We start from the raw sequence: 12,561 nt of genomic DNA, 5'->3' as shown, positions 1-12,561 counted from the left end.
CGAGCAGGGAGCCCGATGTGGGACTCGATCCCAGGACTCCAGGATCATGACCTGAGCCGAAGGCAGACGCTTAACGACTGAGCCACCCAGGCGCCTGTATTTTTAGATATCTTTATATTATCACTTTTTAATTTAACTCCATTGTAGTCAAAGAGCATTCTCTATATGATTTCAATGTACTGATATTTATTGAGACTTGTTTTATGTCCAAGTATATGGTTTTAATTAATGTTTCATTTGCACTTGAAAATAATTCTAATTTTGTTCTTCTTAGGTGGAGTATTTTATGTTAGAAGGTTAAACTTTTTGATAGTGTTGCTCAATTTTTCTATATTCATACTGATTTACTGTCTTTTTGTTGTATCAGTTACTAAGAGAACATTTTGAAATATGCAACTATAATTGTGGATTCTATATTTCCCTTTTTAGTTCTGTTGGTTTGTTCCTCAGTTGTTGTTTTTCCTGAAGCTATGTTATTTAGCACATGAACATTTAGGATTGTTAAAACTCCTTGATTAATTTCTCCCTTTTTATTTATGAAATATCCTTCTTTATCCATGGCAATATTACTTTATTTTAACTCTATACTTTGTTTGATGTCAATATAGTCAGTGATTAGTTTTTGCATGGCATATCTTTTTTCATCCTACTTTTAACCTATCTGTGCCATTACGTTTAATGCTTTTCTTATGGACAGATAGGCAGAAAAGAGTTAACATGGCAGGTCTGAGACCACTCTTCTTAGGAAGGTCTGCTTGTAAAGTTGACCTTTGAGTGGAACCTCCTACCACTCTGTGATAGTTGTGACTCACTGTGCCTAAACTGCAAACAATGGATTATACTGAATGCCTGCCATCCTCTCAGAGTCTCTTATGGTATGGGTTAGGCAGAGCTGGTAAGCAACCAATATATAGTGAAAACCTTTGGCACTGGTCTCTAATGAACTTCCTTGGTAGACAATATTTCATATGATTTGTAGCAATTGTGAAGAATTAAATGCTTCTTGTGTGACTCCACACCTCTTGGAAGTTTGCACCTGATTTCCTCCAGACTTTTTTCCATGCTCCTTTTTTCTTTGCTGATTCTGTTTTGTATTCTTTTACTGTAACAAATGATATTTATGAGTACACCTGTACAGCAAGACATGTAAATCTTCCTAGTGAATCATTGAACTTGTACCTGTAGGTGGTCTTGATATCCCTAATACAACAGTAGTGAGATGGGTTCTGCTCTTTTATCCAGTTTTATTATCTCTGCCTTTTAATTGGGGTTAGACCATTTACATTAAGTATCTAAATATTTTGGTTTAAATCTACCATCTTACTATTCCTTTTTCTTATTATCTTCTTTTTTCCCTTTCTCCTTTTTTTCTATCTCATTTTGAATTAACAGAGTATTTTTATTAATTTATTTTATCCCCACTGTTGGTTTATTAGCTCTGATTTTTTGTCTTATTTTTGTAATGGTTGCTTTGAGGTTTACAGCATGCATCTTTATCTTATCAGTTGGCCTTTACATAATATTATACCTCTTTACATAAATATGAAAGCCTTCTATAACACTATGCCTCCATTTTTTCATTCTTTTCCTTTTTGCTGTTACAGTAAAACATTTTTCTTGGGCATACATTATGGACCACACAGTATCTTGCTATTATTTTTGCTTTAAATAGTCATTTTTAAAAGAAATTAAATAATGAAAAATCTTTCTTATATTTAATCACATAATTACCATTTATAGCACTCTATTTTTTTGTGTATATACAAGTTTCCATTTGGTATGATTTTCTTTCTGCCTAAAGAACTTTACTTTTCTTGTAGTGGAGGTCTGGTGATGAGCACTTTTAACTTCTCTTTGTCTTAAAGATCTTCATTTCACCTTTATTTTTCAAAGATCTTTTGTATAAAATTCAAGGTGGGCCTTTTTTCTCTCAACAATTTAAAGGTGTTCTTTCTTTCTTTTTTTTTTTTTTAAGGTTTATTTATTTGTTTGAGAGAGAGAGCCCATGCAAGGGGAGGGGCAGAGGGAGAGGGAGAAGCAGACTTCCTGCTGAGCAAGAAGCCTCATGTGGGGCTCAATCCCAGGACCCTGAGATCATGACCTGAGCCAAAAGGAAGAGTTGGACGCTTTAGCAACCCAGCCACCCAGGTGCGCCTAAAGGTGTTATTTCCATTTCTTTTGACTGCATACTTTCATGGTCCCAGTGAGCTATCTGTTGTCATTTTTGACTTTGCTCCTCTGAATATAATAATTTCATCTTCAGCTCTGTTTTTGTAAAAGTAATTTGGTTATGATGTGCCTTAGTGTGGTTTTCTTTGTGTTTATTATATGTGGATTCTTTGATCCTCTTGAATTTGTATAGTTTTTATCTTTTTGAAAAATTTCGAAAATCACTTCTACACTTTTTCACTTCTCTCATTCCCTCTCTTCTGTTTCTGGGAATTTAACTGCATATGTATTAGACTGCTTTATATTCTCCCACAGGTCACCAAGGCTTTGTTCCTTTATTTTTGGTGTTTTTTTAAAAATAACCTCTCTTTTAAAATTTGGAATGTTTCTTTTTTTTTTTTTTTAAGATTTTTATTTATTTATTGAGAGAGAGAGAGAATGATAGAGAGCATGAGAGGGAGGAGGGTCAGAGGGAGAAGCAGACTCCCTGCTGAGCAGGGAGCCCGATGCTGGACTCCACCTGGGACTCCAGAGTCATGACCTGAGCCGAAGGCAGTCGCTTAACCAACTGAGCCACCCAAGTGCCTCTAAAATTTGGAATGTTTCTGTTGCTGTTTTCATTCACTGATGTTTTCCCCTGCAGTGTCTGACATGTTACTAATCTCACCTAGTGGTAATTTTATGCAGATACTGCATTTTTGATCTCTAGAAGTTCCACTTAGTTCTTTTTTAAATAATATCTATTTCTCTCCTAATTGTGTTCAAGTTTTTCTTTATATCCTTGTACTTTTTAATTGTATTTATAATAGCTTTCTTAAAGTCTTTGTTCATCATCTGTCATTATCAGGTCTGTTTCTTTGGATTGATTTTTTTTCTCCTGATTATGGTCTGTGTTTTCCTGATTTCGTCCCATGTCTGATGATTTTTTATTGGATGCCAGAATTGTGAATTTTACATTGGATTTTGTGGTATTGTTTTAAAGAGTGTTTTATTTTATTCTACCAAGTATTTAAATTATAGGTCAGTTTATCCCTTTAAAGTTTGCTGTTAACTTTTGTTATAGGGGATCTAGAATATGTATTTTATTGATTTTTTAACCCTTCTTGCATGGTCTGTTTTTGGTGGCATCTTTACTGAGTGTCCATATATTGAGCACATTTTCTCCATTTGATGGGGGGATGATCAAGTGATTTCCTGCATTGTGTAATGCTGAGAATTATTTAACTAAAAGTTTCTTGATAATTATTCTTTGCTTCCACAGTATTTCTTTTTAGAGCAATACAGTATAATACAACTTTCTGTGATGTTGGCTATATTCTATATTTGTTAGTTAACTTAGTAGTCATTAGCCATCTCTGGCTATTGAGCATTTGAAATGTCAGTACTATGACAAAGAGACTAAGTTTTAAATTTAATTTAATTTTAATATATTTACATTTTAATTGTCACATGTGGTCAATAGTTAATGAACTAGACAGCATAGTTTGAGAGAGTCATTGCTGCAGCTTCGCCATTCCCTCTATTTCCAGATGATTTTAGCTTTGTGAAAAGTAGATTGCATTGAGATCAGATAGTATGCTCTAGTCTCTTCTTTACTTGATTTATTTCCTTTTAATTTCATGTGATTTATTTATTTATTTTTATTAACATATATTATTTGTTTCAGGAGTACAGGTCTGTGATTCATCAGTCTTACACAATTCACAGCGCTCACCATAGCACATACCCTCCCCAATGTCCATCACCCAGCCACCCCATCCCTCCCACCCCTCTCCACTCCAGCAGCCCTCAGTTTGTTTCCTGAGATTAAGAGTCTCTTATGGTTTGTCTCCCTCTCTGGTTTCGTCCTGTTTCATTTTTCCCTTCCTTCCCCTATGATCCTCTGTCTTGTTTCACAAATTCCTCCTATCAGTGAGATCCTGTGACACTTGTCTTTCTCTGATTGACTTATTTCACATAACATAATACCCTCTAGTTCCATCCACGTCATTGCAATTGGCAAGATTTCATTTTTTTGATGGCTGCATAATATTCCATTATATATATACCACATCTTCTTTATCCATTCATCTGTTGATGGACATCTAGGCTCTTTCCATAGTTGCTGCTATAAACACTGGGGGCCAGTGCCCCTTTGGATCACTACATTTGTATCTTTGGGGTAAATACCCAGTAGTGCAATTGCTGGGTCGTGCGATAGCTCTATTTTTAACTTTTTGAGGAACCTCTATACTGTTTTCCAGAGTGGCTGCACCAGCTTGCATTCCCACCAACAGTGTAGGAGGCTTCCCCTTTCTCCGCATCCTCGCCAACATCTGTTGTTTCCTGACTGTTAATTTTAGTCATTCTGAATGGTGTGAGGTGGTATCTCATTGAGATTTTGATTTGTATTTCCCTGATGCCGAGCTATGTTGAGGACTTTTTCATGTGTCTGTTGGACATTTGGGGTTGTCTTCTTTTCTGTTCATGTTTTCTCTCTATTTCTTGATTGGATTATTTGTTCTTTGGATGTTGAGTTTGATAAGTTCCTTATAGATTTTGGATACTAGCCCTTTAACTGATACGTCATTTGCAAATAATCTTCTCCCCTTCTGTCAGTTGTCTTTTGGTTTTGTTGACTGTTTCCTTTGCTGTGCAAAAGCTTTCTATCTCAATGAAGCCCCAATAGTTCATTTTTGCCCTTGCTTCCCTTGCCTTTGGCAATGGGTCTAGGAAGAAGTTGCTGTGGCTGAGGTTGAAGAGGTTGCTGCCTGTGTTCTCCTCAAGGATTTTGATGGATTCCTGTCTCACATTGAGGTCTTTCATCCATTTTGAGCCTATTTTTGTGTGTGGTGTAAGGAAATGGTCCAGTTTGATTCTTCTGCATGTGGCTGTCCAATTTCCCAACACCATTTGTTGAAGAGACTTTTTTCTTTTTCTTTTTTTTTAAGAGACTGTCTTTTTTCCATTGGACATTCTTTTCTGCTTTGTCGAAGATTAGTTGACCATAGAGTTGAGGGTCCATTTCTGGGCTCTCTGTTCTGTTCCATTGATCTATATGTCTGTTTTTGTGCCAGTACCATACTGTCTTGATGATGACAGCTTTGTAATAGAGCTTGAAGTCTGGAATTGTGATGCCACCAGCTTTGCTTTTCTTTTTCAACATTCCTTTGGCTATTCGGGGTCTTTTCTGGTTCCATACAGGTTTTAGGATTATTTGTTCCATTTCTCTGAAATAAGTTGATGGTATTATGATAGGGATTGCATTAAATGTGTAGGTTGCTCTAGGTAGCATAGACATTTTCACAATATTTGTTCTTCCAGTCCATGAGCATGGAATGTTTTTCCATTTCTTTGTGTCTTCCTCAATTTCTTTCATGAGTATTCTATAGTTTCCTGAGTATAGATTCTTTGCCTCTTTGTTTAGATTTATTCCCAGGTAGCTTGTGGTTTTGCGTGCAGTTGTAAATGTGATCAACTCCTTAATTTCTCTTTCTTCTGTCTTGTTGCTGGTGTGTAGAAATGCAACTGATTTCTGTGCATTGATTTTATATCCTGCCACTTTGCTGAATTCCTGTATGAGTTCTAGCAGTTTTGCGGTGGAGTCTTTTGGGTTTTCCACATAAAGTATCATATCATCTGTAAAGAGTGAGAGTTTGACCTCTTCTTTGCTGATTCGGATGCCTTTTGTTTGTTTTTGTTGTCTGATTGCTGAGGCTAGGACTTCTAATACTGTGTTGGACAGCAGTGGTGATAGTGGACATCCCTGCTGTGTTCCTGACCTTAGGGGAAAAGCACTCAGTTTTTCCCCATTGAGAATGATATTCTCTGTGGGTTTTTCATAGATGGCTTTTATGGTACTGAGGTATGTACTCTCTATCCCTACACTCTGAAGAGTTTTAATGCTGTACTTTGTCAAATGCTTTCTCTGCATCTCTTGGGAGGATCATGTGGTTCTTGTTCTTTCTTTTATTAATGTATTGTATCACATTGATTGATTTGCGGATGTTGAACCAACCTTGCAGCCCAGGAATAAATCGCACTTGGTCGTGGTGAATAATCCTCTTAATGTACTGTTGGATCCTATTGGCTAGTATTTTGGTGAGAATTTTGCATCCATGTTCATCAGGAATATTGGTCTATAGTTCTCCTTTTTGATGGGGTCTTTGGCTTTGGGATTGAGGTAATGCTGGCCTCATAAGCAGTTTTCCTTCCATTTCTATTTTTTTTCCATTTCTATTTTTTGAAACAGCTTCAGAAGAATAGGTATTAATTCTTCTTTAAATGTTTGGTAGAATTCCCCTGGGAAACCCTGGGCTGTTGTTAGTTGGGAGATTTTTGATGACTGCTTCAATTTCCTTAGTGGTTATGTGTCTGTTCAGGTTTTCTATTTCTTCCTGGTTCAGTTTTGGTAATTTATATGCCCCTAGGAGTGCATCCATTTCTTCCAGATTATCTAATTTGCTGGCATACAGTTGCTCATAATATGTTCTGATAATTGTTTGTATTGCTTTGGTGTTGGTTATGATCTCTCCTCTTTCATTGATGATTTTATTTATTTGGGTCCTTTCTCTTTTCTTTTTGATAAGTCTGGCCAGGGGTTTATCAATCTTATTAATTCTTTCAAAGAACCAGCTCCTAGTTTCATTGATCTGTTCTACTGTTCTTTTGGTTTCTATTTCATTGATTTCTGTTCTGATCTTCATTATTTCTCTTCTCCTGCTGGGTTTAGGTTTCATTTGTGATTCTTTCTCCAGGTCCTTTAGGTGTAGGGTTAGGTTGTGTATTTGAGACCTTTCTTGTTTCTTGAGAAAGGCTTGTATTGCTATATACTTTCCTCTTAGGACTGCCTTTGCTTCATCCCAAAGTTTTTGAACAGTTGTGTTTTCATTTTCATTTGTTTCCATGAATTTTTTAAATTCTTCTTTAATTTCCTAGTTGACCCATTCATTTTTTAGTAGGATGCTTTTTAGCCTCCATGTATTTGAGTTCTTTCCGACTTTCCTCTTGCGATTGAGTTCTAGTTTCAAAGCACTGTGGTCTGAAAATATGCAGGGAATGATCCCAATCTTTTGGTACCCATTGAGATCTGATTTGTGACCCAGGATGTGATCTATTCTGGAGAATGTTCCATGTGCACTAGAGAAGAATGTGTATTCTGTTGCTTTGGGATGGAATGTTCTGAATATATCTGTGAAGTCCGTCTGGTCCAGTGTGTCATTTAAAGCCTTTATTTCCTTGTTGATTTTCTGCTTAGATGATCTGTCCATTTGAGTGAGGGGGGTGTTAAGGTCCCCTACTATTATTGTATTGTTGTCGATGTGTTTCTTTGATTTTGTTATTAACTGGCTTATATAACTGGCTGCTCCCATGTTAGAGGCATAGATATTTAAAATTGTTAGATCTTCTTGTTGGATAGACCCTTTAAGTATGATGTAGTGTCCTTCCTTGTTTCTCATAGTCTTTGATTTAAAATCTAATTTGTCTGATATAAGGATTGCACCCCAGCTTTCTTTTGATGTCCATTAACATGGTAAATGGTTTTCCACCCCCTCATTTTAAATCTGGAAGTGTCTTTGGGTCTAAGATCAGTCTCTTGCAGACAGCATATTGATGGGTCTTGTTTCTTTTTATCCAATCTGATACCCTGTGTCTTTTGATTGGGGACATTTAGCCATTTACATTCAGGGTAACTATTGAAAGATATGAATTTAGTGCCATTGTATTGCCTGTAAGTTGACTGTTACTGTATATTGTTTCTGTTCCTTTCTGGTCTATGTTACTTTTAGGCTCTTTCTTTGCTTAGTGGACCCCTTTCAATATTTCTTGTAGGACTGGTTTGGTGTTTGCAAATTCTTTAATTTTTTTTGTCGTGGAAGATTTTTCTCTCTCCTTCTCATTTCAGTGACAGCCTAGATGGATATAGTATTCTTGGCTGCATATTTTTCTCATTTAGTGCTCTGAATATATCATGTCAGTCCTTTCTGGCCTGCCAGGTCTCTGTGGATAGGTCTGCTGCCACTCCAATGTTTGTACCATTCTAGGTTACAGACTTCTTGTCCCGAGCTGCTTTCAAGATTTTCTCTTTGTCTCTGAGACTTGTGAGTTTTACTATTAGATGTTGGGGTATTGACCTATTTTTATTGATTTTGAGGGGGCTTCTCTGTGCCTCCTGGATTTTGATGCCTGTTTCCTTCCCCAAATTAGGGAAGTTCCCTGCTATAATTTTTTCCAACATACCTTCTGCCCCTCTCTCTCTTTCTTCTTCTTCTGGGATCCCAATTATTCTAATGTTGTTTCACTTTATGGTATCACTTATCTCTCAAAATCTCCCCTTGTGATCCAGTAGTTGTTTATCTCTCTTTTTCTCAGTTTCTTTATTCTCCATCATTTGGTCTTCTATATCACTAATTCTCTCTTCTGCCTCATTTATCTTAGCAGTTAGAGCCTCCATTTTTGATTGTGCCTCATTAATAGCCTTTTTGATTTCGACTTGGTTAGATTTTAGTACTTTTATTTCTCCAGAAAGGGATTTTCTAGTATCTTCTATGCTTTTTTCAAGCCCAGCTAGTATCTTTATAATCGTCATTCTAAACTCTAGTTCTGACATCTTACTAATGTCTGTGTTGATTAGGTCCCTGGCAGTCAGTACTGCCTCTTGTGTTTTTTTTTGAGGTGAGTTTTTCCGTCTTGTCATTTTGTCCAGAGGAGAATAGATGAATGAGAGAACAAAATGCTAAAAAAAATGCTAAAAGGGTAACAACGACCCCAGAAAAATTTATACTAAACAAACCAGAAGAGACCCGAAACTGGGGGGAAAAGAAAGGGGAAAAAAAAATATGATCACGCTGGTGAATATAACAGAGCCACACACTAGATTTTGGGTGTATTTTGGTCTGTTAGAAGAAATTGCCTCCCAAAATTTTAAAGAAAGAAAAACTTATATATATACACAAAAATTAGGGTAAATACAATGAAGGGATGGAATATGACTATAAAGATAAAAATTTAAAAAGATTTTAAAAAAGGAATTGGTAAGAAGTTGGTTGAAAAAAGAAAAAAAAATTAAAAAAAAAATGTGATCAGGCAGGAGACTAGGACAATGTCATAAACTAGATTTAGGGTATATTTTGGTCTGTTAGAAGAAACTGTATCCCAGAATTTTAAAGAAAAAGAAACATATATTCACAAAAAATAAGGTTAAATACAATGAAAAGATAGAATATGAATGTAAAAATGAAAAATTAAAAACAATTTTAAAAAAGGAATTGAGAAGATGTTGGTTGAAAAAGGAAAGAAGAAAATTTCAACTAAAAAAATAGGAAAAGGAAAAAGAAAATTTTAAAAATTAACTTTGAAACACTAAAGCATCATGGGAAAAAAGCCATGAATTCTATGTGCTGTATTCCCCTGGCACTGGAGTTTTGCCATTCTCATTGATCAGTAAATTTGGTCTTGGCTGGATGGTCTTGCTGATCTTCTGGGGAAGGGGCCTGTTGCCGTGGTTCTCAGACATCTTTGCCAGAGGTGTAATTGCCCCACCCTTGCCCCAGGGGTCAGGCTAAGTAATCTGCTCGGGTTTGCTCTTGGTAACTTTTGTTCCCTGCAAGCTTTCCTTACAACTTTGGAGGACGCGAGTGAAAATGGTGGCCTCCCAATCTCTGCCCTGGAGGAGCCGAGAACTCAGGGCCCCATTCCTCAGTGAGCCCCAGAGAAAAGTAGTCAATCACTACTGTCTCCCTGGTCTCTGGCCATACTCCGTGCTCACCCGGCCTGTGACCAAGCATTTCTATCTCTGGCACATGACCCTTTTTGGAGTCTCCAAATGCAGCAGGTCCCTGCAGTGCACTCCTGCGCTGTTCCTTCCGGGGGAGGAAGGGCAGTCTCCCCAGATCTGCCACTTGTTGGGTCCCTGCTCAAAGAGCAGTGGCCTGACTGTGCCGCGGATCACGGTTCATGGCAACCCCGAGCTGAGAGCCCATTCCTCAGCTCTGTCTATGCAGCTGGCTTCCCCGCTCTGATACCTGGGAGCTCTGCCGCACTCAGGCACTCCCGGTCTTCCTGTGACCCTGAGGATCCTGAGACTACACTGTCCTAGCGAGGGTTCCACTCCCCGCTTAGCCACTGGAGCGACATCCCTCAGCGGAGCAGACTTCTAAAAGTTTCGATTTTGTGCTCCGCTGCTCTATCACTTGCTAATAGCTGGCTGACGGAGGCTCCCTACCCCCCCCAGTCTGTTTTCCCGAATATCGCCTCGGATTCACTTCTCTACACGTCCTACCTTCCAGAAAGTGGTCCGCTTTTCTGTTCAGAGTTGCTGCTATTCTTTTCTTTTATTTCCTGTTGAGTTTGTAGATGTTCCAAATGGTTTGATAACTATCTAGCTGAATTCCTGCGACCATATGAAATTTAGGTCTTCTACTCCTCCGCCATCTTGCTCCTTCCCCTCATGTGATTTTTTTTTCTCTTTCTTTTGCTTTTTGCCTCTCTGGTATGTGAAAGAGTTTACTGCCAGGCACCCGTCACGACATAAGTGTCCCGTCTCTGCTCCCCTGCCCCCATGATGATTGATGATGAGATTAGGGCTGCTAAGGCCCTCCTGCTTCTTCAGTGCACATTTAAAATGGATCTCAAGGCTCTTTCTAAGGGGGCCCTGCCAGGTAAGCAATATCCATGGGTTCCCTTTGTGAACAGTTGCTTCATAATTGCTGTTTTTGCCTTCAGAATTTAGTATTTTATCCTGTAGGACTTAAGGAATACAAAGAAAGAAGCTGCTTTTAGAATATTAGTCTTGTGGCTCTGTCATGACTCTGAGCCTTTCATGGGGATCTGGGAAATGAAAAGCAAGCAGGCTTCATGTTCTAGGAAACTGAGATCTGATTTTAGGAAATATAAGAAAAATTGAACTGTTAGGCCTGAATGGCTCTGGTACTTTCAGTACCTTGCTTCATCAAACTTAGCCTTTATTGGTGTCTTATTTTTGTATTGTTTTGGATCAGAACTTGCCAGTGTCTTCTGATTCATACTTATTCTCTTCATCTGACCCATGCTGGCAGGCTGGGACCACAGACCCAGAGGGGATCCAGCCTAGAGGGCCAGGACCCGCCTAGAGGGTCCCTGGTTGCACACAGGATAGAAATCAAACACGAACCAGCAAGAGGTGAAAGCAGAGTTTACTGAAGGTATAGAGAGAGTGCAGATACAGACAGAGTGTCTGGGAGACTCAGAAAGGAAAAAAGAGAGCCTCATCCTTGTTTGGGGTCTGGGCATTTTTATTGAGGGTTGTGGTATTGTGTACATGTCCTCTAAGGCAACCGGGAACCAGTAAAAACAAAGACAAGGACCCAGGTATTATCCTGATGTGGGAAAAAGGCAAAAGAAAAATTCAGTTTCCTTACTACTTACAGCCAATTGACAAATCCTTGAAATAAGCAGAGTGACATTCCTCTAGGATCTCAGCTGCCTTGATGTTAATACTTTGCTAAAAGTAAAAGGCAGTCTTAGCTTAACATTATCCCAACCCCCATGATCCTGTAAGTCTTTTTTAACATATAAAAATTTCTTTGGAGGGACGCCTGGGTGGCTCAGTTGGTTAGGCGACTGCCTTCGGCTCAGGTCATGATCCTGGAGTCCCGGGATCGAGTCCCGCATCGGGCTCTCTGCTCAGCAGGAAGTCTGCTTCTCCCTCTGACCCTCCCCCCTGTCATGCTCTCTCTATCTCATTCTCTCTCTCAAATAAATAAACAAAATCTTTAAAAAAAAATTCTTTGGAAACTTCCTATATTTCTACCTGCCCCCTGCCCCGCCTGCCCCACCCCCCACCCCAAGATATATGTTGGCATTCATTCCCCAAGCATATGACCCACCAATATACATCTGAAGGGTCTCATGACTAAGGTTTTATTAGACAGTAATAAATGACCTTTTCCTAACAATAGTTAGCCCCCTCTAGGTCCTGGAAACCTTGCTTGCAGAATTCCTTAGAGACTTACGCTATCCCTAACCCCCTCCCAACCTGAAAGTATATAATGGGCCACTCCTCATGACCCCTGTGCAGGTCTTTCTCCCACAGGTCCTGTCCCTGTGCTTTAATAAAACTACCTTTTTGCACTGAAGATGCCTCAAGAACTCTTTCTTGGCTGTTGGCTGCAAAACCCAACCTTTTCCTATGCCACCTTTTCCTACATCAGTCCCTTGGGGCCAGGTGGGAGGGTCTTGATGTTGAGGTGTCTAGTTGAAGTAGTCTAGAATGCACATATGATGGCTTTGTTCAGTCATTTTCACCTGGTCCTTCCTTAGATGTTATTTATTCTAAAGAAATGATTATGAGGTGCCTGGGTGGCTCAGTCAGTTAAGCATCTGCCTTTGGCTCAGGTTATGATCCAGGGTCCTGGGATCAAGCCCCATGTCAGG

At 38.7% G+C, this 12,561-nt stretch overlaps 1 long non-coding RNA gene across 1 annotated transcript; it reads left to right on the top strand.

Annotated features, from left to right (window-relative positions):
- The first annotated feature begins 2,008 nt into the window (after window positions 1-2,008).
- On the top strand, window positions 2,009-11,149 carry LOC135365244 (uncharacterized). The gene is made up of 2 exons (XR_010412876.1): window positions 2,009-2,148; window positions 10,651-11,149. It is a non-coding gene; the product is annotated as an uncharacterized LOC135365244 (long non-coding RNA).
- Window positions 11,150-12,561: the final 1,412 nt, after the last annotated feature.

The sequence above is a fragment of the Mirounga angustirostris genome, unplaced genomic scaffold (assembly GCF_029215605.1).
Source record: "Mirounga angustirostris isolate CCGP_5_RB_7025 unplaced genomic scaffold, mMirAng1.0.hap1 SCAF_7, whole genome shotgun sequence".
Classification (NCBI taxonomy): Eukaryota; Metazoa; Chordata; class Mammalia; order Carnivora; family Phocidae; genus Mirounga; species Mirounga angustirostris.
The sequence above is the reverse complement of the archived record's forward strand: the minus strand, read 5'-3'. Positions and strand labels throughout refer to the sequence as shown.